This window comes from Zingiber officinale, chromosome 9B, assembly GCF_018446385.1.
Source record: "Zingiber officinale cultivar Zhangliang chromosome 9B, Zo_v1.1, whole genome shotgun sequence".
NCBI classification, from domain to species: Eukaryota; Viridiplantae; Streptophyta; class Magnoliopsida; order Zingiberales; family Zingiberaceae; genus Zingiber; species Zingiber officinale.
The window spans coordinates 51,705,926-51,730,696 of record NC_056003.1 but is presented as its reverse complement, the minus strand read 5'-3'; the positions used below and the strand labels follow the sequence as shown (position 1 = coordinate 51,730,696).

Here is a 24,771-nt window from a genome sequence, read left to right as displayed (position 1 = left end):
TAGTGAAGAGGAGATAGAGAGACATAGGAAATGGGTCAAGGCAGATGAGATGGTGCGGTGTTATATTTTGGCTTCTATGTCAAATGTGCTGCAATATCAGCATCAAGCCCTACCTACTGCCTATGACATGATGCTCAATCTCAAGGAACACTTCGAACACCAGAATTAGGTTGCCAGGCACGAGGCCATGAGAAAGATCTTTTATTCCAGTTCCTGCCACACACACCATCTTTGCATTGAACTCCAGCTTCCTCTGCTAGTCCATTTTCCCTTTACCTTTATCTGCAGTATAAGGAAAGTAGAATCTGTAAGCTTAAAGCTTAGTAAGAAACCAACTACCTCACTAAAACATGCAACGATGCAAACATGCTTTTAAAGAACGCTATTTGAAAACATGTACTGGTATGACATACTATGGTTGCAAGCATAAACTGAAATAACTGAACATGTAAGCTGAAGCATGGCATAGCAGGCTAATCACATAGAACAATAATAGAGAACTAAGCTAACTGAAGCTAACCTGAAGCTGAAATCAAACTCAACTAACATAACTGATTTTTATGAGTCTTGAAAACTAATAGCATAGTAGATCAAAATAATAATCATGTGCTGTTGGACCCGGCAACTGTACTTACTGTGCGCACATCCCTAACTAAACCCGGGTTTGCAAGTCCCGAATTTAGTAGGGTTTACTAGGTTATCTGAACCTAGGGACGACTGTGGGAGTCCAACCCAATGGATATCTAATCCGGTACAGTGCCAACTGAAAAGTAAAATACTGAATATAGCTAAACTGTTCTAAATTGCTGTTTCTAGGTTATCTGGACCTAGAGCTAGGTTGTCTGAACCCAGAGGCGACTGTGGGAGCCCACCCATTGGACCGTAGTCCCATATAAGCTAGAATAAACTGATTTACTGATTTAGATGCTTCTAATGCATTCAACTGAGCTGTTAAAATGCTTAGTTTGCATTTTTACTTAACTAGCTATTTTATCGAACACTTAGTGTGCCCCAACTCTCCTCTCTATTAGGGAGACCACTTCTAGGCACCCGACAACGTCTAAAAATCCCCACTGAAGAGGGATTACGTGTCCGGCCCATCTAGAAGTGCTCACTAAATCCCTAAACCTGCGAGGAGGGTCAATTTCACGCTATGCGTTGATAAAAATCTGCATATAGCTAAACTAATGCGTAGAAAACCCAAACGGAGCTACTTATACTACAGGTGAGGGGTTTCTTACCTCGTACGCTAATTTCCTTACAATACTATTCGCTAGAATTCCGGTGGAGACGACTTCTCGACGATCTTCTCGCGTCTAAGCGTTCCTTTCGCGGAGGGAGCGTCCTCGTGCCCTGGATGTTGCCGGGAGGTGCTCCTAGAAGCCCTTGGCTTGATGCGCCGAGAGAGGGAGGAGAGGAAGGGGGCGGCGTGAGGTTAGGTCTCGGTGGAGAAGTTGTCGAACCAAACCAAATCAAATAATCCAAACCCCACTTAAACTTCCTATTTATATTAAGTGGGTACTTTGGCCCAACTCTAATATAAATTAAATTGAATCCTCTTTCTTTCAGCACGGCCCTACTGGGTTCACCGGTTACTAAGGCTAACTAAAAGTTATCGGATCCGAGGGGTTCCGGGTTCGATTCCCGCCTAAGCTATTTTGCCGTTCTAATTATTTTTGCTGCTTCCGCTACTCGGAAAATTCCGAAAAAAAATCTAAAAATCCTAGAAAAATCATAGAATATTTATAATGCAGTTTCGAGAATTTTTCGGGCGTTACAATCTCCCATACCTTATAAAAAGTTCGTCCTCGAACTTTGAATAATTCTGGGTACTTCTGTCTCATGCTGGCTTCTGTCTCCCAAGTTGCCTCTGCTGTTGTGTGACTGTGCCAAATGACTTTGACTAATGGTACTTCCTTGTTCCGCAATTTTTTAACTGCTCGGTCTATTATCTGAATAGGCCGACTATCATAGCTGAGGTCTTCGCGGATCTGTACCGACTGAGGCTCAATCACCTGGGTGGCATCTGGGGTATGCTTCTTCAGCATAGAGACATGAAATACGTTATGGACAGCCGACATTTCCTGGGGTAGCTCTAGCTCATATGCTACCTTGCCCACTCTTCTGCTGATAAGGTATGGTCCCACATATCTGGGACTTAGCTTGCCCTTCTTCCCAAAACGCATTACTCCCTTCATGGGAGCTACTCTGAGGAACACTGAATCCCCAACTGAAAACTCTAAGGGTCTGCGCCGTGTATCAGCATAGCTTTTCTGGCGGCTCTGAGCTGTCTCTATCCTCTGGCGGATCTGCTGTATAGCTGCTGTGGTATCTGCCACTAGATCTGTCTGAAGTTCTAGCTCTTTCTGTTCACCACTCTCATACCAGTAGATTGGAGATCTACACCTCCGCCCATAGAGAGCCTCATAAGGTGTCATGCCGATAGTGGCCTGATAGCTGTTGTTGTATGCAAATTCTGCTAGACTCAGATATTTGCACCAACTTCCTTTGAAATCTAGGGCACATGCTCGGAGCATATCTTCGAGTACCTGATTTACTCGCTCCGTCTGTCCATCTGTCTGAGGATGGAAGGCTGTGCTAAACTTTAACTTCGTGCCCAAAGCTGACTGTACACACTCCCAGAAGTGTGATGTGAACCTACTGTCTCTGTCTGAAATAATGGTTCATGGGACTCCATGCAGCCTGACGATCTCCTTGAGATACAACTGAGCTAACTGCTCCATGGAATAGGATATTCTGATAGCTAGGAAGTGGGCTGATTTAGTCAACCTGTCGACTATTACCCAGATGGTGTCGAAACCATTCGTGGTTCTGGGTAGTCCCACTATAAAATCCATAGAAATGTCTTCCCACTTCCATTCTGGAATCTGAATGGGCTGCAAAACTCCTCCTGGTCTCTGATGTTCTGCCTTAACCCTCTGACAGGTTAGGCAGGTGCTGACATATCGAGCGATGTTCCTCTTCATCCCAGGCCACCAAAAACGTTTCTTCAAGTCCTGGTACATTTTGGTGGAGCCGGGATGCATCGCATAGGGAGTCTTGTGAGCCTCATATAGGATTTTCCTCTGTAGTTCCTCCTGATCTGGAACACATAGTCTGTCACCGAAATACAACACCCCGCTATCTGATATTCTGAACTCTCCACCTTCTGATTCTGCTATACCTTGCTTGATTCTCTGAATTTCAGGATCCTGCTCCTGAGCTGTCTGGATGTCCCCAAGCAAGGTAGACTCTAATGTCATAGTAGAGAGTTGTCCGACTATGAGTTCGAGACCGAAATCTGAGATCTCCTTCTGTAGGGGCGGTGACATGGCTGCTAAAGATAATAGGGTAACGCTGGACTTTCTGCTGAGGGCGTCTGCTACCCTATTTGCTTTTCCTGGATGGTAGAGGATATCTATGTCATAGTCTTTGACCAGTTCTAGCCATCTGCGCTGTCGCATATTCAGATCCTTCTGAGTAAAGAAATACTTCAGACTCTGATGATCTGTATACACCCTGCACTGAGCTCCATACAAGTAATGTCTCCAAATCTTGAGAGTGAACACTACTGCTGCAAGCTCAAGGTCATGGGTAGGATAATTCCTCTCATAATCCTTGAGTTGTCTGGAGGCATAGGCGATCACCTTGCCATCTTGCATCAGCACTGCTCCTAGTCCCAACTTCGAGGCATCACTATATATGTCAAAGCTATCTGCGTTCTCTGGCAGAGTCAGAATAGGTGCACTGGTCAATCTCCTTTTCAGCTCGCTGAAACTGTTCTCACAGTCCTCTGTCCACTGAAATTTTCTGTTCTTTCTGGTAAGAGCTGTCAGTGGGGAGGCTATCCTGGAGAAGTCCTCTACGAATTTCCTGTAGTAACCTGCTAATCCCAGAAAGCTTCTGATCTCACTAGCGTTCTTGGGTCTTTTCCAATTGCTCACAGCTTCTATTTTACTGGGGTCTACCATGATACCATCCTTTGAGATGATGTGACCCAGGAAGGACACCTGATCTAGCCAAAATTCACATTTCGTGAATTTGGCGTACAGCTGATTCTGCTGAAGGGTCTGCAATACTGTCCTCAGGTGCTCTGCATGTTCTTCCTGAGTTCTGGAATAGATAAGGATGTCGCCGATGAACACGATAACAAACTTATCTAAATATTCCCTGAATACCCTGTTCATGAGGTCCATGAAAGTAGCTGGAGCATTTGTTATGCCAAAGGGCATGACTACGAACTCATAATGTCCGTATCTGGTCCTGAATGCTGTCTTGGGTATATCCCCTTCTTTAACCTTCACCTGATGATAACCTGATCTGAGGTCTATTTTAGATAACACTGCTGCTCCCTTTAGCTGATCGAACAGGTCATCTATTCTGGGAAGAGGATACCTGTTCTTGATTGTGACCTGGTTCAGTGCCCGGTAATCTATACACAGGCGCATGCTTCCGTCCTTCTTCTTCACGAATAATACAGGCGCTCCCCATGGTGAGTGACTAGGGCGTATGAAGCCTTTCTCAAGTAGCTCCCGTAATTGCTCATGAAGTTCATTCAGTTCGGCTGGAGCTATGCGGTAGGGTGCTTTGGAAATAGGGTTGGTACCGGGAATAAGCTCTATCTCAAATTCAATCTCCCTGTCTGGTGCTAATCCTGGTAACTCTTCAGGGAAGACTGCTGGGTAGTCACTTACGACTCGGACCTCTGCTAGCTGTTGGTCCTTGTCCTGACTGGTACTGACTTCGTGTGCTAAAAATCCCGTACACCCTGAATCCATTAATCTCTGTGCCTTCATAGCTGAGAGAAACCTCTTGGCCTTTCTTTTGGGTTCTCCGACGAATTCGAACTGTGCTTCTGCTTCAGGTTGGAATATGACTTTCTACTTACGGCACTCGATGGAAGCACCATATCTAATCAAGAAGTCCATTCCAAAAATGACGTCGTAGTCAGTCATATTTAGCACGATCAGATCACAGAAGAGTTCTCTGTCTGCTATAATGACTGGCACTGCTCTGAGCCAGTGTGTGGATGTCATAATTTCTCCTGAAGGTAATGTCGTCAGAAACTGACTACTGAGTACCTCTGGAGGTATCGCTAACTTGTTTGCGAATGTCCTGGCTATATAAGAATGGGTTGCCCCAGTATCGAATAAGACAGTTTCTATTTGCTGAAAAATACTAATCTGACCTGTAACAACTGTCGAGGCATTTGCTACGTCCTCTCTGGTGAGTGAGTAGATCCTCACAATGGTCGTAGCTGGAGGGGCTTCTAATCTGCCCTGGCTGATATGTGGACCATCTAAAGCGGCCTGCATCTGATGTAACTGAGCTGGCTGGCCTCCGTACTGAATCGGCTGTGGCTGAGGAAGACTGGTCTTGTTTAGGCACTGCCTAGCCATGTGCCCTTCTTGTCCACATTCAAAGCATCCTCGTGTGCCCTTACGACAAACTCCAGGATGGAATTTCCCACAAGTAGCACACTTTGGATAAGGCCGGGCCGGTCCTCCTTCAGGTAACTCCACGGTTTGCGCTTGTTACCGGGTTCCTTTCGCTAAAGCCATGAGAGTGGCCCGCCGCTCGGGTACCGAGCCTCCTTGACCCTTAGGTTCCGAGGGATTTGTCACGCTTGATACTATTCGTAGTGCTCTGGTCAAGGCGTCCGACTAGTTCTTCGGTGGTTTGCGGCCTGGATGCCACCAGCCACGTTCATTGCTATTTCCGGCCTCGGCATCTTGAGCATCAACCGGACTCGTTCTTTTTCTGCTAGTTTCGGGCATAGGCGAGCCAACTGTTGAATTTCTTCACGGCTTCCTCCACCGAAAGGTTGCCCGACGAAACTCCGTGAACTCGTCGTGTGGCGGTTCGTAACCCGTATGTGAAAGAATTCCTCAAAGAACTCCTTCTCGATGTCCCCATAACATCTGGTTCACCGGGCGCTTCTCTGATTCTCTCCCACCAAATGCGTGCATCCCAGCCGTGCGATGAGACACACTTCACCTTCGTGTTCGCCACCCGTAAGCTCCATCGTATTTCCGGTGTTTTGAACCAGGGCTTGTGCATCCCATGGTTCACTAGTGCCCGAGAAGTTCTCCGCTTGACTCTCGCCACCTTGGATCGATAAGCTTCTCTCCGCCGCTGGGTTAGTACGGTGCCGCAGGTGATCGGTGGAACCTCTAAGACCACCGGAGTCGTCGATTGGTTCCGGGGTGGGGTATTCTACTGATTAGCCCCGAGGGTGGCTATCTCCTGTTGCTCAGCCTAGCCTGCAGAATCGCCACCTAAGGTCCGGGGAGGCACCGAACCGCCCGCCTCGGGGCTCGATGAGTGGTGTCCTTCTATCTGGGCGTCCTCGTGCCATTTCTAAAGACATAGAGGACAGGACATGTATAACTAATATAATTATAATTGTATAACTATTGCTATCATGTTATCTACTGTCACATACTAACATGCATCAGTTATCTATAAACATGAACTATAACAAGAAAGCAAGGAACATAAATAAAGTAGAGGTATTCTTACTTGGAAGCTGCAGGTTCAATGCTGATGTGTGTGTAGGAAGTATGGAACACTGCTCTGATGCCACTCTATAACGACCCACCTCCTACAGACTAGGCTGCGAGGCCGATCGTTACGTAATGCTGTGCTAAATTACTATTGCGGAAAATCTGGATTGATTAAAATTTTTACTAAACTAATTACTGTAAACTGAACTTAATATTCTAGGTGTACCTAGGAGTCGTACACATGCTAGGGGAGATATTCTATGCCTTTCGGATGTCCTGCTAGCTGTAATCAGGCATTTCAATCGATCCATGGATCGATTGGGCTGTCGGATCGATCTCGTGATCGATCCAGCTTGATACTGGCACGGAAGAAGGCTCTGGATCGGTCGGCTGATCGATCCAGAAGCTTCATCGCTACTGTATACGGCTGGATCGATCTACCAACCGATCCAGGAGCACACTGATCGGTCGGTAGACCGATCCAGTGGCTCACTGATCGGTCGACTGACCGATCAGTGAGTTGCTGCAGCTTCTGTTCGCATTTGGATCGGTCGGCTGACCGATCCATAAACTCTCTGTTAGCGACTGGATCGGTCAGCTGACCGATCCAGTGGCACAACTCCACTCTGATCGATCCGTAGATCGATCGGAGTTTCTGATTTCGCACTGGAACTCTGATTTCAGCACTCTGGCGTGCCAAAACCTCACACAACAATTCTAAAATCAATTGGAATATGTTCTAGCAACTATTAACCAGCATTCTAAAATAATTACTAACAAACTAAATAAATCTCCCATGGTTTAAACATTCTAAGGTCTAAAAATGCCAGAAAGAAGAAATACTAAGAATTCAACTATTTAAGCTTGCTAAAACCCCTGAGGATCTTTTATTCCAGTTCCTGCCACACACACCATCTTTGCATTGAACTCCAGCTTCCTCTGCTAGTCCATTTTCCCTTTACCTTTATCTGCATTATAAGGAAAGTAGAATCTGTAAGCTTAAAGCTTAGTAAGAAACCAACTACCTCACTAAAACATGCAACGATGCAAACATGCTTTTAAAGAACGCTATTTGAAAACATGTACTGGTATGACATACTATGGTTGCAAGCATAAACTGAAATAACTGAACATGTAAGCTGAAGCATGGCATAGCAGGCTAATCACATAGAACAATAATAGAGAACTAAGCTAACTGAAGCTAACCTGAAGCTGAAATCAAACTCAACTAACATAACTGATTTTTATGAGTCTTGAAAACTAATAGCATAGTAGATCAAAATAATAATCATGTGCTGTTGGGCCCGGCAACTGTACTTACTGTGCGCACATCCCTAACTAAACCCGGGTTTGCAAGTCCCGAATTTAGTAGGGTTTACTAGGTTATCTGAACCTAGGGACGACTGTGGGAGTCCAACCCAATGGATATCTAATCCGGTACAGTGCCAACTGAAAAGTAAAATACTGAATATAGCTAAACTGTTCTAAATTGCTGTTTCTAGGTTATCTGGACCTAGAGCTAGGTTGTCTGAACCCAGAGGCGACTGTGGGAGCCCACCCATTGGACCGTAGTCCCATATAAGCTAGAATAAACTGATTTACTGATTTAGATGCTTCTAATGCATTCAACTGAGCTGTTAAAATGCCTAGTTTGCATTTTTACTTAACTAGCTATTTTATCGAACACTTAGTATGCCCCAACTCTCCTCTCTATTAGGGAGACCACTTCTAGGCACCCGACAACGTCTAGAAACCCCCACTGAAGAGGGATTACGTGTCCGGCCCATCTAGAAGTGCTCACTAAATCCCTAAACCTGCGAGGAGGGGCAATTTCACGCTATGCATTGATAAAAATCTGCATATAGCTAAACTAATGCGTAGAAAACCCAAACGGAGCTACTTATACTGCAGGTGAGGGGTTTCTTACCTCGTACGCTAATTTCCTTACAATACTATTCCCTAGAATTCCGGTGGAGACGACTTCTCGACGATCTTCTCGCGTCTAAGTGTTCCTCACGCGGAGGGAGCGTCCTCCTGCCCTGGATGTTGCCGGGAGGTGCTCCTAGAAGCCCTTGGCTTGATGCGCCGAGAGAGGGAGGAGAGGAAGGGGGCGGCGTGAGGTTAGGTCTCGGTGGAGAAGTTGCCGAACCAAACCAAATCAAATAATCGAAACCCCACTTAAACTTCCTATTTATATTAAGTGGGTACTTTGGCCCAACTCTAATATAAATTAAATTGAATCCTCTTTCTTTCAGCACGGCCCTGCTGGGTTCTCCGGTTACTAAGGCTAACTAAAAGTTATCGGATCCGAGGGGTTCCGGGTTCGATTCCCGCCTAAACTATTTTGCGGTTCTAATTATTTTTGCTGCTTCCGCTACTCGGAAAATTCCGAAAAAATATCTAAAAATCCCAGAAAAATCATAGAATATTTATAATGCAATTTCGAGAATTTTTCGGGTGTTACACTATCAATATTTTATTTACCATGTCTATTGTGTGCTAACTTTGTTTTGCAGGGTATGTGTTTGGGACTAACACATTTTGCATAAACAAAGGAGCAACTTTCACCTCGGATGAACAGTGTCCGAGGCGCCTCCATGGAGTTTGGCGGCGCCTCGGGTGCAAGCCGAAGCCAGCTGTGCAGAGGAGCTGGAGGCGCCTTCATGGGGACTGAAGGCGCCTCGGATCACTACTCGAAGGCGCCTTGGAGCGGCATTGAAGGCACCTTCAGGTGGATAATGAGCAGCGGTCAAAGCTTGATCGACAACGATTGAAGCGGGATAAAATTTAGGTTCTAAGGCGCCTTGGAGCTTGATGGAGGCACCTTGAACACCCTTTATAAGGGAGTCTCGACCAGCAGCTCAAGATATCAACTTTCGAGCAATCCTTACGCTATAAGCTGCTAACGAGACGATCCCGAAGTGCTGCAACATCATCCCGACAACCCCGAGCTTCAGATTTGATATTCTTATTGTCGGTACTACTTTTTCTTTATAGTTCAAATTGTAATTAGTTTGTAATAACTTTTCGAGCTTATAGTTGTTGCCCACCGGAAGCGATCAACGATCGCGGGCCTTGGAGTAGGAGTCGCCACGGGCTCCGAACCAAGTAACTCCTCGTGTCTTTGTGTGTGATTGTTATTTTAATTTTCGCTGCGATTATTACTCGAGTTTTGCGATTCCGAAATGAATGAAAGCCACGAGCGCTATTCACCCCCCTCTAGCGCTTCTCGATCCAACAATTGGTATCAGAGCGGGGTAGCGTTGATCTGGTACAACCACCAATCATGAATTTCTTTCGTGGTTTTTTCTATTTTTCGGAGTCGATTGGAACTGGCATAATTGCTATTTTCTGATCAAGTTTTTTTTCTCGTACAAATCGGTTTTGCTCGAAGCTGGTGCAACACCACTCGAGTTCATTTTTTTTATTCCCGCACTACTAATCCAAGACCAAGTCTTGGAATAGATTTTATTATTTTTGTCGTACAAGGTATCAATGGCCCAACAAGAGGGTTACAGCACCGTTTGTCCCCCGCTCTTCACCGGAGAAGATTTCGGGTACTGGAAAGGATGAATGGAGAACTTTCTAAAAATCCAGTTCGAGACGTGGATGATCGTCAAGACTGGATTACAACTGACAACCGACAAAGATGGCAAGCCCACATCCTGGGAGAACTGGGAACCAACTCTAATCAAGAAGGTGGAAGTCAATGCCAGAGCGACCTGCACCCTCCAGTGTGGACTGACCAAGGAGGAGCTCAACAGAGTTGGACCATTCTCCAGCGTAAAAGAGCTATGGGAGAAACTAATCGAACTCCACGAGGACACCTCCGACACCAAGGTGAGTAAAAGAGATTTACTGTTTAATAAACTATACAATCTCAAAATGCAGGAAGGAGAGACAGCAAGTCAACTCCACGCACGCATACAAGATATTCTCAACTCCCTCCATGCAATCGGGCAGAAAGTCGAGAATCGGGACGTCATAAGGTACGCACTCAACTCTTTTCCGAGGAACACATTGTGGGCATCAATGGTAGATGCCTACAAAGTTTCCAAGGATTTATCTTGTATAAAACTAGATGAATTATTTTCTGAGTTTGAATTACATGAGCAGACTAATGCGCAACCAATCGAGAAAGGTGTAGCTTTCCTTGCAGGTACTAGTAGAACACGTGAACCAAGAACACGGCGAAGAACCGAACCAGAGTCGGAAGAAGAACCTGACTCAGATGAAGAAGACGACTAACTGACAACCGAAATCGTGAACCTTGTGAAGAAGCTCTACAAGAAGAAGAAGGGCTTCAACAAGAGAGACCTAAAGAATGCAGTACAATCCAAGGAGGTTCAACCTAGTTCAAAAGTCAAGTTTGAGGTGATCTGCTACGGGTGCAACCAGAAGGGGCACATCAAGGCCAACTGCCCAAATCTGAAGGATGCAAAGAAGCAGAGGAAGAAGAAGGTGCTGAAAGCGACCTTTGAAGAATCCTCAGAAGAAGATACCAACGACGAGCTTGAACAAACAAGCCTCCTAGCACTAATGGCCTGGGACTAAATCAACATGTTCGAGAGCGAGAGTGAATCGGAAGCAGACTCGGAAAGAAGCCACGGATCCGCATCCGTTTCTGAAGGGCTCGATCCCTCTGTAAGCATTCCTCGATTAAATAATTTAGTGAATTACTTATTACGCAAATTAGCAAAATCAAACATTTGGGTCAAGTCACTTCTAAAGGAAGTAGCAGTCCTTAAAGAAGTGACTAACTCCAAAACCTTGCCTGACCCAGTTCAGACTGGAAATTCAACTCAAGTCCAAAAGCTTGAGGAAGAAAATTCTAGTCTGAAAACTCAGGTCAAGGATTTGGAGAAGACCCTAGAATGGTTTTCTTTGGGGTCCAAGAACCTTGACCTAATTCTTGGGACTCAAAGAGCCGTTTACAATAGAACTGAACTAGGTTTTAAATCTAGAAGGAAATATCGATCTTATCTATCCTTAGTCAACAAACCAAATAGTAAATTAGTCCAAGCATGGGTACCCAAGTCCAACTTGGTCAATCAAGTTGGACTTGGTCAATATTGGATCCCCAAGGATCAAGTACATTACCTTGATAGACCTTATCGAGGTTATGATCTAGGGGGAGCAAAAAGAAAAATTATCTTAACCAATAAATAATAAATAAATTATCTTGACAAATAAATTTAAAGGAATATAATTCAAACTTTAAAAGGAAAAATCAATAATGGAGGCTCCAGAATAGCTGGCACCTCCAAAAGTAACCTACCCGGCAGGGTAATTAGGGCTAGAATAAAAAAGGGCTAAGTTTAACCTGACCCACGGTACTGTGAAATATTGGATGATAGTACGTTAGGAAAGCTTAGTCTATGCATGTCTAGGAAGATATGGCTTCGACCTGGTGCATTTGGCTAAGTAGAATTGACCGAAGCTACCCTTTATGGATCCTAACTAGTTAGACCAAGGTTTTGTACTAAGTTTAGCGGATAAGACTATTTGGAAAACCTCAAAGGCATGGTTACTCTAATGATGTCCAAGTGACTCACCATATCCTAGAAGTTTATCCAAAGAATGCCTATTTGTTGAGCCCAAAGCTAAACTTGAATCTAACACAAAAGTTAAACCAAACCCTATAATAAAACTAATCCATCTCATAAAATTATAGGATCCCCTGATTGAAAAATCTAGATTGGGTGAGATGACTAAGGAAAAAAATTAAATTAAATCTAAATAAAAATTAAATTAAATTAAGTTGAATTAAATGAAATTAAAATGAATTAACTTAAATATTTTTCAAATTTAATTAAATTAATATTTTTCAAAAATTAAATTAACTTAATATTTTTCAAATTTAATTAACTTAATATTTTTAAAATTTAATTAACTTAATATTTTTAAAATTTAATTAAATTAATATTTTTCAAATTTAATTAACTTAATATTTTTAAAATTTAATTAACTTAATATTTTTAAAATTTAATTAACTTAATATTTTTCAAATTTAATTAACTTAAACATTTTTTAAAATTTAATTAACTTAATATTTTTCAAAAATTAATTAACCTAAATTTAATTTTTTTTAACTTAAAACTCTTTCAAAATTAATTAACTTAAACTTTTTTAATAAACTTAATATTTCTCAAAATTAATTAACCAAAAAAAAAAACACGTGGCGCATATCTGAGGCGCCTCCCACACAAGGGAGGCGCCCTCGACAACGACGGGAATAATCCCGCCGACTTTGTCTAAGGCGCCTCGGATCATTTCTGAGGCGCCTCAAATAGGATGTCTAAGGCGCCTTAGAACACGTATAAGGCGCCTTCAACCCAAGTTTTTTACCACGAACAGAAAGATTTATGTTCGTCTTTTGCTGAAAGTTCCCACGAGTTTCCCGTGCGATCTCTACTCAAATCCATCAGCTAAGGCGCCTTCAAGCCAACTCTTTCCTTTCTACACCTAGCAATGCCTCCTAGGTATACTCTAAACTACTCTTAATCATCTCCTACATGATTTTAGTGCTAGATTTTGCTATTTTTCTTGTATATTGTCAAAAATAGGAAACGTCGCAATGTTGATCCTACTCCGGCTAGAACCTCATCCACGGATCTCAGATTCCCCTCAAAACAACATAGGATTAACTTTGCTAGATACACATTTGAAACCATCAAACCTTGGTATCTAAGAAGATCATTTTTTGATCAGTTTTGTCACCCATCAGTCCAGATGATAGAGTACTACCAACTAGGTAGACTGGTTTACTGCAGTAATGCAGTAAATCATGATTTATGTGCACAGTTCTATCACAACCTCGAGCAGGTTGATGATAGTACCTATTCTACCAGAGTTGGTGGGACAGACATCCAATTTACCCCTCACTCATCCGTACTAGTTTAGAGCTTAGGGCATCTACATGCCCCTTTCTATGCTACCCTAGTAGGGATTTGCCATTTGGCAATCCCTACTCCCATATTACATTAGATACCATCTATATGTACTTTTTCGGGGAGGAGAGACCACTTGGCTTGACTGAGTTCAAGTCAATCTCTCTTAGGGTTCAAGATTATGTTATGTATAGAGTCCTGACAGCTTGTATCTTGTCGATCTCATCTCGGGACGTCTCGAATATGCGACCCTGGCATTCATTCCTTTTGTATGCCTTGTGTCACCGTTTAGACATAGACATAGCATTACATATGTTCCAGAATATTATTTATGCATCTAGTACAGTCACATCCCATGTAGTCCATATACCCTACTGTCATGTTTTGATCTACATCTTTTCGACCCTTAGGATAGACACTACCAGAGGGACAGTCATCCCTCTTACCCTATATGACGAGTTTGGGCAGCGCAATCTTAAGTCAGCCCGTGTTCACGTCACTGCTAAGGGGATTCTAGCCTGGAGGGGTCGACCACAGCCAGGTGCTGCTCCGATTGATCCAGAGGCCGAGGATGCACCGCCCAACATTGTCCCGGGAGAGGGAGAGGAGTGGCCTGACTTCTTAGCCGAGGAGTTTTTCGGAGATCCATTACCTTCCACCTCCGTCGGGCCTTCCACTTCAGTCGGGCCTTCGACTTCGGCACCACTCTCCGTCAAGGACAGACTCGCTCATCTCGAGGTTCAGTCCATTTAGACGCGACGGGCTGTTCTAGATAGCCATCGCTCCCTCCGATCCCTCCGATCCGAGATAGCTGCCGGATTTGCCTCTCTTCGCGATGAGATACGTCGACAGGGACAGCCTACACCCGAGCAACCCATTGCACCACCTCCAGCTGACGACCCTCCAGCTGATGATCCCACTCATTGATGCCATCTCTTTCATGCATTGTACCTTGGATTTTGGACACACTTTCATTTCCTAGTCTAGTTGAACTTGTGCTTAGTTGAATTCAGTTACACTGCTTACTTCTGCTTACCAGTCTTTTTATGTTCTTTTATTTGCTTAATTCTGCATAAGTAGGAATGTGTTGGGTAGAATAGATCTTGATTTTCAAACAAATTTCCTACATCCAATTTAATTTTTTTTTTATTGATCTTCAAAATTGCTTAATCTTAAAATTATCTTTTAAAATTCTAGGAAAAATAATGTTTTCAAAATCCCAATCTTATTAGTTTTTCAAAATTTGGACTTAGCCTAGGATCTTCCCCCTAGAAATCATGTTCCCCTAGTTTCAGCCAGAGCATCTCACAAACACACTAGGCATAGCTTGCTTGTATTTTGAAAGAAACTTAGAACGGTGTGAGATGCATAGGGTACAACCTGGACTCTAGAATGCTTATTTCTGTGCATCATAGTGAGTCTGGACGTTAAAAACTAACTTTACATTAATCAAGTTAAATGATCCAGCCCTAGTCAAATCTAATTGGATTACTAACTTAACTTGACTAACCAAGTGAAAACTGTTGCCCTCTAGATATTCAGCCAGTAACTAAAGGTTAGACAGTTGGTTAAGGATATTCAAATTTCAAGTTGACTCATGCTTGCACTTTAGGGCTCTGGTACCTCACTAAAGGAAATTAGTTAATTTGAAATCTATTTAACTTGACTCATGCTTGGACATTAGGTTCTTAATTAATTGCTCTTCCTTTGCCGTTAATTTAAAATTCTTTATTATGACTTCCATAGTCATCTTTAAAATTAACTAAGTCAAATCAAAAGATCTTTTTTCCTCCAACTTAACTAACAATTTTCCAAAATGTTATGTTTAAGCATTTCACAAAAAATCTCAATTTTTTTTGCCTTTAAAAATTATTCGAAAAGCTTTTCGAAATTAATGTCTTTTAAAAAGGCTTTAAAAATTTTAACGAAGTATTTTTCAAAGCCTTAACATAATTTTTAGCTAAATTAGTTACAAAACGTAGTTTTCTTAAAACCAACTTCTTGCTTAAAAAAAATTCTTAGGCTTTAATTTGTTTATTTCAAAGAACTTCCAAGAAATATTGCTTTAAAGTGTTTCAAAATATAACTTAGTAAGCTGAACATGTAAGTTGTTAAAAGAACTTAGTCCTTTCTTGTTGTCTTTTTACTATAGTTCTCTGTACAAAAGTTTTTGATATACGGCAAAGGGGGAGAGTAAGATAAATTCAAATTCAAACACTACAAGAAAAACCCTCATAGACATCGGTGGAACAACAACGATTTTAGGCAAAAACCGATGTTTTTGAGTATTTTACACCGGTTTTTCCAAAAACCGATGTCTATTAGCGCAAATTTTCGCTCATAGACATCGGTTTTTTAGGCGATGTCTATGAGCATCTTTTTTTCGTTAATAGACACCGATTTTAACAGCGATTTTTAAAATCTGGTGTCTATGAATCAAAATTTTGACGGACTTTCTTAGCGCGCTTTCTTTTGGCCTTCTCACGAAACCCTAATCCTCCGCATCCTCCTTTTAGGAGTTACCATTTGAAAGACGAGCAATGGATCTCTCAACGGCGATGTGGGGGTGGTGGGCAGAGAGTGACCCCAGCGGTCGATCCCTCTAAAGAGGAGGAGGAGGTCGTCGTGGAGAAGGTGCTTCCCAACGGGGACTTGTATATCGGTGGGTTCGCCGGCAGCACGCCTCACGGGCGTGGGAAGTACCTATGGGCAGATGGATGTATGTACGAGGGGGACTGGTTGAGGGGGAAGCCCTCCGGGAAGGGGAAGTTCTCCTGGCCGTCGGGTGCCCACCTACGAGGGCAAATCCTTCAAGAATAAGGTGCTGTCGCGCGTCTTCTCCGAAGACTACGAGTTCCTGATAGGCAACGACAAGCGGCTGTTCGACCCGCGAAGCCCTGCGATTCAGCGGTGGAACAAGGTCCTCCTCGCCGCCTCGCTGGTGTCCCTGTTTCTCGACCCTCTCTTCGTCTACATCCCCGAGACGCCGGCCATGGGGTGCATTGACATCGGGACTAGTCTCGAAGTGGTCCTCACCGCGCTCAGAACACTGGCCGACATATTCTACGACATTCAGATCTACGTCCGCTTCAGTACGGCCTTCGTCGCGCCATCCTCTCGAGTATTCGGGAGAGGCGAGCGCGTCGTCGATCCTTCCAAGATCGCGTCGAGGTACTTGGCCAGGGGATTCTGGGTCGACCTGGTGGCCTCCGTGCCATTGCCGCAGTTAATGATATGGGGCGTCATCCCCAGCCTTATGGATTCCACCGTCACCGACAGCAAGAACTTTCTTCGATTCAGCATCATCTTCCAGTACCTACCCCGGCTCTTCTTAATCTTCCCCCTCTCCGAGCGAATCATAAGGATGACCGGAGTCATGACCGAACGCTTGGGCTGGAGCCGCGTACAACCTCATACTCTACTTGCTCGCGAGCCATGTAAACGCTAGCTGCTAACCCCCTACGAGCTAGCCTTTTCCATCGCCCATCCAAATAGGTTTCGGCTTGTTACCAAATGCATAACAGTCCTCCTCTGAATGCCCCAGATGAGAACACTGCACACAATAAACAGGATGCTTCTCATACACAACTCGCTGTAGCCTTTTTTCATCCCTAATCCCAATCCAGAAATCCTCCACCTTTAGCTTTAACAAGTCAATTTCGATACAAACACTAGCCATAAACAACCTTGAACCATCAGCAGTGACCTCATCAATTTTGATTGGCTTCCCAATAATGCTAGCAGCTGAGAAGAGACTACTCTTTTCAAACATATGTATCGGCAGGTCCGGAAAGTGCACCCACACCTGCACCACAGAGGATTCAGCTTCATACGAGAAATGAGGAGACCATTTGAAAATTCGCAAAGGCACGCCACCAATAAACCAAACTCCCCGAGTCCATACACATGCCATGTCCTCACTCGATGTAAGATGCATAAACACATAACTAGATCGAAGAAAATGGATATTGAAAACCGAGGAAAGACCAAGATTTTGAAAAACATAAAGAACCGTCGTAAATTTAGGGCGCAATCCCAAAAATTTTCCAATCAAAGAAAACTCATATGGTTTTTCCAAGGAAGAGACCTCGTCATCTGTGTAGAAGATACCAGGCTTATTATTGTATATGGTGGCTTATTTGAGATCACCGCTGACATCCTTGAAGCTTTTCTTGGAGGCGCGAGGAGATGCTAGCCTTAACGTCACCGCATAAGAGGTTGGTAGGGCAAAATCCGGTGCTCGGGAGCTTGCAAGAGGGGCCTCCAACGGTTTAGGAGTAGAAATATAAAGAGGAGGGAAGGCATGGAGGTCTGGCACCAGGGGGATGTGGGCGCCAGCGGCCATCGCCGCGGGGAAAAGAGGTACGCGCCTTTATTGTCGCCCAAATCGCAAAAAAAAAAAATCGCCTAGAGTTTCAACTACAATTTGTTGGAAACAAATAAATTATTTTATTTATTTTTTTTTTGGTGAAATTCCTAGCTCAATGGGGAGCTTAGGTGTAGGGGGAGTCATGTGACTTTCTCTTCGGGCCTCTAGCTTCGGCTTTACTTACTTTGGTCCAAGTCTTCCGCTCCGGCTCCGGTCACTTGGGTGATTTCGGCCATCTGGAATAAGGGTCACTCGAACCCAACTTCCATCCTTCTCGAGCAAGCTTCCGCTCCAGCTTCTCTTCCCTCGGAAACACTGCACGCCTCCTTATCGTCTACCCGCGTACTCTTCCATAGCACCTCGTCCCTCAGACGCATCGAGCCCGTCAGCTCTCTCCCGTGCCATCCTTCTTGCTAGCTACATCTTTTGCTCGATGCCCTGTGCTTTTAAGTTCCTGTACACTTAGACGCAAGTTTAAATACAACAGGATCTAACCTAACTTGTTTGATCACATCAAAACTACCTTGGGGTACCAATAATCTCTCCCTTTTTGATATGAGCAACCCAAGTTAAGTTAGGGTAAACCAACATAAAATAAAAGCAATAAATTTGCAATGAAGTGCAAGAAGTAAAAAAAAAAATTTAAACTACTTCCCCCTAGACTTAATCTTCCCTTCTTCACCTTTGATCACATAAAAAATGGGGTACCAAAAAAATCTAATGGTAACTTTTCAAAAATAAGATTTTTTTTGTTATATATAAAAAAGCTCTGATTTTCCAATAAAAACTTATCAAGTTTTTAAAAGTTTTAAAAAAAATTGAAAATAATTTGCAACGTAAATAATTTTAGACAATTTAGGTTTTGCAAATACAATTTCTTAAGTTAAACAAATTTGTAAAAAAAAAATTTGAGTAATTTTGGTGAAATAATTTTGATAAAGTAAAGTTGATACTTCCAAAACACACTTTGATAGATAAATAATTTTAAAAAACTTTAAGTTTTAAAAAAAAAGATTCTAAGTTAAAAACACCGAAAAAATGTTTGAGTAACTATTTAAAGTATTATTTAATTACAATTAAATTCTTTATCAGGTAGTCAATTAAATATTTTATTTCATTAATTGGCTTCCAGGCTGTGGTGAGACACTAGGCCTTCTTGGTTATTGGAGCAACAACCACTTTCTAGACAAAGCCTCTTAAAGAAATCAAACATTTAATTTTCTTACTGAAAGCCCTAAGTCTAATTAAAGTTCAATTTATACAAGATTTGGAAACCCAATATAGGTTCCTTCCAATTGAATTAATTAGAAATCTCTTAGGAATATATTTCTAAGAAATTTTCCTAATTTGTCCCTTGTGGTATTTAAAATACCAGTTTAAATTATTATATTTCCTAATATTTTTTATTTTTCACATTTAAGCATGCATGATTTTTCAAGTCTTCTACTTTTATTTTCAATTTATCATTTTCTAATTTTAATTTTTCAAAATCTTCTAATAGACAATATTTGGCTAGAATTAACTTTAATTCTTTATTTTCTTTTTCTAATTTACAACAGTTTTTAGATAATAATTTAACAAATTTAAATAACTTATCGGGAGGAAGAGATCGTACCTGACTTACCTTGTCGATCTCGTTATCTGTAGCTCCCCCTGAATTGCTGCTTTCTTCCGATGTCGATGTCCCTTCATTGATGCTCTCGATGCTCATTTTGAACAAGCTTGCTTCGTTTTCATCTTCTTGATGACTTGCCATTAACGCAAGTTTGGAGAAAGCCTCAATCTCTAATTCAGATGATGTTTCATCCCACGTCACCTTTAGCGTCTTGTACTTGTTAGATTGGACAGGCTTCTTGTTCTTTCCTTTGTCTTTGTCCTTGCTCTTTAACTTAGGACAGTTGTCTTTAGCGTGCCCTTCTTCATTGCAATGGTAGCATTTGATTGTTCTTTTCTTTCTACCCTGCAGATGGTTAGTTTTTCTAGATTTAACTAATTTTTTAAATCTCCTTACCATCATTGTCGTTTCTTCGTCGTCGAGAGAGGATTTTGAATCTTGTTCATCCATCCTTGCCTTAAAGGCAACATTATGCTTCGGCTCCTTCTTCGGATCTGCAGATCTCATTTCATGGATTTCAAATGTTGAAAATATTTCCTCTAAGGTAAAAGATTCTAAATCTTTAGATATATAGTAAGCATCTACTAATGATGTCCACTCTGTAGTTCTAGGAAATGCATTAACGCGTACCTTAGCGAATCTCGATTGCTTATCTTTTCTCCGAGATTCGTGAGTCCGATGATGAGTTCCTTCATTCTCTAGTGAAGATTTGTAATGATTTCTTCTTCTTCCAATTTGATGTTACTTAACTGGTTCCTTAGCAGATCCCGTCTTACGAGCTTGGCTTTGGACGCCCATTCATGTAGTTCAAGGAACTTCTCCCAAAGCTCCTTTGCTGAGTCGTAGGCACCGATCCAGTTGACTTCTTGTGGTGGTAAGATGCTTAGCAGATGGAACTCTGCTTTACCATTTGCCACGAAGTCGGCTTGCTCCTTCTTCATCCACTAGTATTCTTCCTTACCTTCGGGTGATATAAAACCAAACTTTATTATTAAAAGTAATTCAAAATTAGTTTTAAAGAATACCTGGATTCTCTTTTTCCAGCTCGCAAACTCCCCCTCGAACTTCGATGGGTATATGCTCGGTCTGGCCATCGATTCGGTGCTTTGATCGATGACTAGTTCTCCTGAAGCGTCCTAGCTCTGATACCACTTGTTAGGAGCCTCGGCGATCGGCTAGAGGGAGGGGTGGGGTGAATAGTCCCTGCACAAATTAAGCAAATGAACCTTTCTCAGACTTATAACTTAATTAAAATTAACACTTGCATGAAATAATTATAAAGAAACTAAAAGGAAAGAGGCAACGATAATTTACTTGGTTACAACTGGGGAGGTTGTTAATCCAAGAAAGTTAAAGCGTATTAAAAATCTCCTTTAGGTGGAGAAACCTCTTTACAGCAATGAACGCACAGAAAGATGAAGCTAAACAGAAAAGTAAAGGCGCACAAGTGTTGTTTGGATATTTCTTGTTGTTATTAGCTTCTGGGAACGAGGCTACTTATATAGCCTTGCTCGAGACGCCTGGAAGGGTTTCAGGCACCTGGAATGGGATAATATTTTATCCCCGACGCAACAGTATGTGTCACGTCAAATTTGGCTCCCGAAAGGGTTCCAGGTGCCCCGGATTGCTCCGGGCGCCTGGAATAGTTCTGGGCGCCCCGGACTGCTCCGGGCGCTCGGGATGGTTCCAAGGGCCCTGAACTACTCTGGGCGCCCAAAATGGTTCCGGGCGCCCCAAAGGTGAAAGTCAACCTTTTGTTGACTTTCTCTCTGGGACTCCAGCTTTGGCTCCGCTTTCTTCGGTCCAGGTCTTTCGCTTCGGCTCCGCTCGCTTGGGCGATTTCAACCATCCGGAATAAGGCTCACCCGAACCCAACTTTCGGCCTTCTCGAGCAAGCTTCCACTCCAGCTTCTCATCCCTCGGAAATGCCACCCGCCTTCTACTCATCCGCCCACGTACTCTTCCGCAGCACCTCGTCCCTCAGACGCACCAAACCCGTCGACTCTCTCCTGTGCCGTCCTTCTCGCGCAGCTTTTGCTCGACGTCCTGTGCTCCTAAGTTCTTGTACACTTAGACACAAGGTTAAACACAACAGGACCTAACCTAACTTGTTTGATCACATCAAAACTACCTTGGGGTACCAACAGTTATTTGCTATTATGTTTTCTCTAACTTAAATGTATTACCAAACACCTAAAAGGGGGAAATTATTGGAAGCAATCTTGCCTCAAGATGGTCTGGTGTGACCATGGGTTTTGATGGTTTGGGAAAAGGGTTTAATTTAGGCTTATCCATGTATTTGATATGTGTATTTGAGTTGTGTAGGTTTACAGAATACACATATGACTCAGCTTGATGGCTTCCCTGTGAAGGATTAAGCATCCGAGGGACCATGGATAAGGCAGCAAGGACAAGAGCCAAGGGAAGCACACTTTAATGCATACGTGAAGGATAATATTGGAACAAGCTACGGGCTTGAATGCATCTGAGGGATGAGAGCCAAAGGAAGTATACTTAAAGCCAAGAGGTCAAGGATGTGAGGAAGAGTAAGTGAATTGTGAGGGTCCGAGTGCTGAGAGATTGCACTCAGAGTAAAACCCTAGGTTTAGGGTTTACCAGTTGACTCGTGACATTGCCAATCTACTGGGAGTGAATAGAATGCTTCTGTTTACTCAGCCAATGTGGAGCAGTTGACTGGTAAAGTCACTAGTCGATTGGTATCTAGCTATTGAATTGTAACGATCAAATTACCACAGTGGATAGTCGATTGGTAGACCTACCAGTTGACTAGTAGGCAAAGTTTTCTAACCCGTGGCCTATATAACCAAAGTTTTGGAGCTTGGTTAAAGTTGATGAAATAGAGGAGGTTGCCCTCTATTAGTAGTCTTCCAAGTGCCCTAGTGTCTCAAGTATTTTAGTAAGAGTTGTGTTGAGGTTTCTGCACCCACAAAGAGCTACATGAGCTAACCAAAGGTTTTTCGGGGAGTTATCCACCAATAGATCGATATCATCCATCTTACGAATAGCCATGGAGTAGGAGCTTTATTTCCGAACCACGTAAATCGATGTGTAGTGGTTTGCTTATTCTTTCTTGTCTTTAGTTTTGTATTCATATTTGTCTTTGTATTTTCACTATACACTAATGAATATGTAGGAAAGCAATTTGGGGTAACGAGCTATTCAACTCCCTTTCTAGCCGGCATAAGATCCTCTACAAATATGCTCATCTCAAATCAGAGTCCTGCATTAAAAGGTATAGTTTAGCTAAATCCCATCATGTATTAACTAACTAAACTAAATCCAAATCTAATTAGAAAACCCTAATCTTAATAATCATTGGTTAACCCCTCGATCCATCTATCCACTCATTGATTGATACTCAATCAAAATAACTTCCATCCTAACGGAATCAACAATGAATAACTATTATATTAATCTCCTCAAAACAATACCTTAATTTCAATTAACTTAAATCTAATAATGATCCTGATCAACCAACCACTAGTTAACCAAACCACAATATATTATGAAATCAAATCTCGATCATCAACATATTATCGAATTTCAAATCTGCTACATCTTCAAATAAATCCAAGATTAACAACTAAGTATAGATTAAACAACTCAAAATCACAAATCAGATCCAAGATTAATAATTAAACACAACTCACTATCTATTCAGGTTTAGTTTTGTTACCCCAATTTGATCTGCAATAGCCTTTGATCTGCAGCAGCCTCTCGGTGCAGAATTCAGCGAACACTAGGTAGTTGGAACATCTTTCTAGCGATGGTAGCTCACACCAGAAGGTAGGAGACCGATTCTCCTTGTTTTTTTATAACAACAATAGCTACTAGATGGCTTATCTGATGATCTAGTGATGGACAATGTCATCGAGCAGCCCTTCTAAAGGATCGCTACAAGATGTCCTCAATGGTGAAGCCTTGCCACGAGTGGAAGAAAAGGAGATGGCACCGGCTAGAGCGAAGGTCGGCGACTGACAATGTGGTTGCCGCAATTTCTCCCACGTATAGAGGAGGGAGAGCAGATGGTGGTCGGGATCAACACTAATGAAGTAGTCAGTCGATCGGGGATAACAACCTTGGCATAAGTGAGGACGCACAATGGCTGATGTTCGACAATCGAGCAGGAGTGATTGGGCGGGGCAGCATAGCATTTAACCGGCGGTGGAGATGAGCTTATGGCTAGTAGCAGAAAGACATCAGCGACTCAGGGTCACGGTAGCCAACGCATCAATGACGCTGATGACATGCGTGCAAGAAAGAGGATGGGAGATGGCGGAGAAATTATGAAGAAGGACGAGGAGACGGAAGAGGATTGATGGAATAAAGAAAACCTAGGTTTACTTTATATACTTAGTGTTTAATAATCTAACTTTAGTAACTCCAAACACAGTCAAATTCATAAAATACTAAAACTGCTGAATATAAAAATACAAGTAAAGCGGAAATAAAACTGATAAATGTCCTCAGATATGATGTGGGAAGTGGGACCAATAGTCGGGACTCTCCAAGCATCCATAATTCATCTACCTGCTACCTGGCGAAAGGAAAATCATTTTGTGGGGTGGTGAGTATTGGAATTCAGAGGGTAAGGAAAGATAGTGCATGAACATAATATACAAATAGAAAGTGAGCCAAGAGTATACAGTCTCATAAAGAAAAATAGCAGATACTAAAATAAAACCATAATAAATGCTCATACCTGAAACCATATCCTAGGTTAGGTAATAGAAGGTCAGGGGTGGCACAAACCTGCTACAGTACTGCTTATAACTACAAAGGTAATAAGTAGGGTATATAAACATTCCCAATAAATAAACCAAGGTCTGAACACCTACAACGAGTGTATATCTCAACATAAGCATAACAGCATAAGTGAATAACAGCAGTAAGCGATGGCAGCATAAATATACCACATCAGCATATGTAAGCAATAATAGCATAACAGCGTACAAGCAAGAAACGAAAGAGGATCGATAAAGGAAAAGAAAAGAAAACTGTAGATTCTGGGAGTTTTCAAAATTTTGTTAGTTCGGAAGTTAATTTAGCTATAGTACCCACTGACACTTGGTGGATAGATACCGATGCTACTACTCACATAAGTATCACTATGCAAGATTGTCTCAGGAGCCGACTTCCGCTTGATGGTGAAAGATACATCTATACAGGAAATGGAAAGCAGGCTAAAGTCGAGTCGATTGGTGTTTTTAGGCTTTGTTTAGGAACCAATGTTTTTCTGGATTTAGAAAATACATTTATTATACCGTCTTTTCGACGAAATTTAATTTCAATTTCTTGTTTGGACAAATCAAGTTATTCTTGTTCATTTAGAAATGGAATTTTTAAATTTTCTTTAATTCAGTGTTGGTT

At 42.4% G+C, this 24,771-nt stretch overlaps 1 long non-coding RNA gene across 1 annotated transcript; it reads right to left on the bottom strand.

Moving 5' to 3' along the window:
• Window positions 1-17,011: 17,011 nt before the first annotated feature.
• Window positions 17,012-17,773, bottom strand: LOC122025606. Its single transcript, XR_006123777.1, has 2 exons — window positions 17,484-17,773; window positions 17,012-17,201 (listed from the first exon to the last, which is right to left on the bottom strand). It is a non-coding gene; the product is annotated as an uncharacterized LOC122025606 (long non-coding RNA).
• Window positions 17,774-24,771: the final 6,998 nt, after the last annotated feature.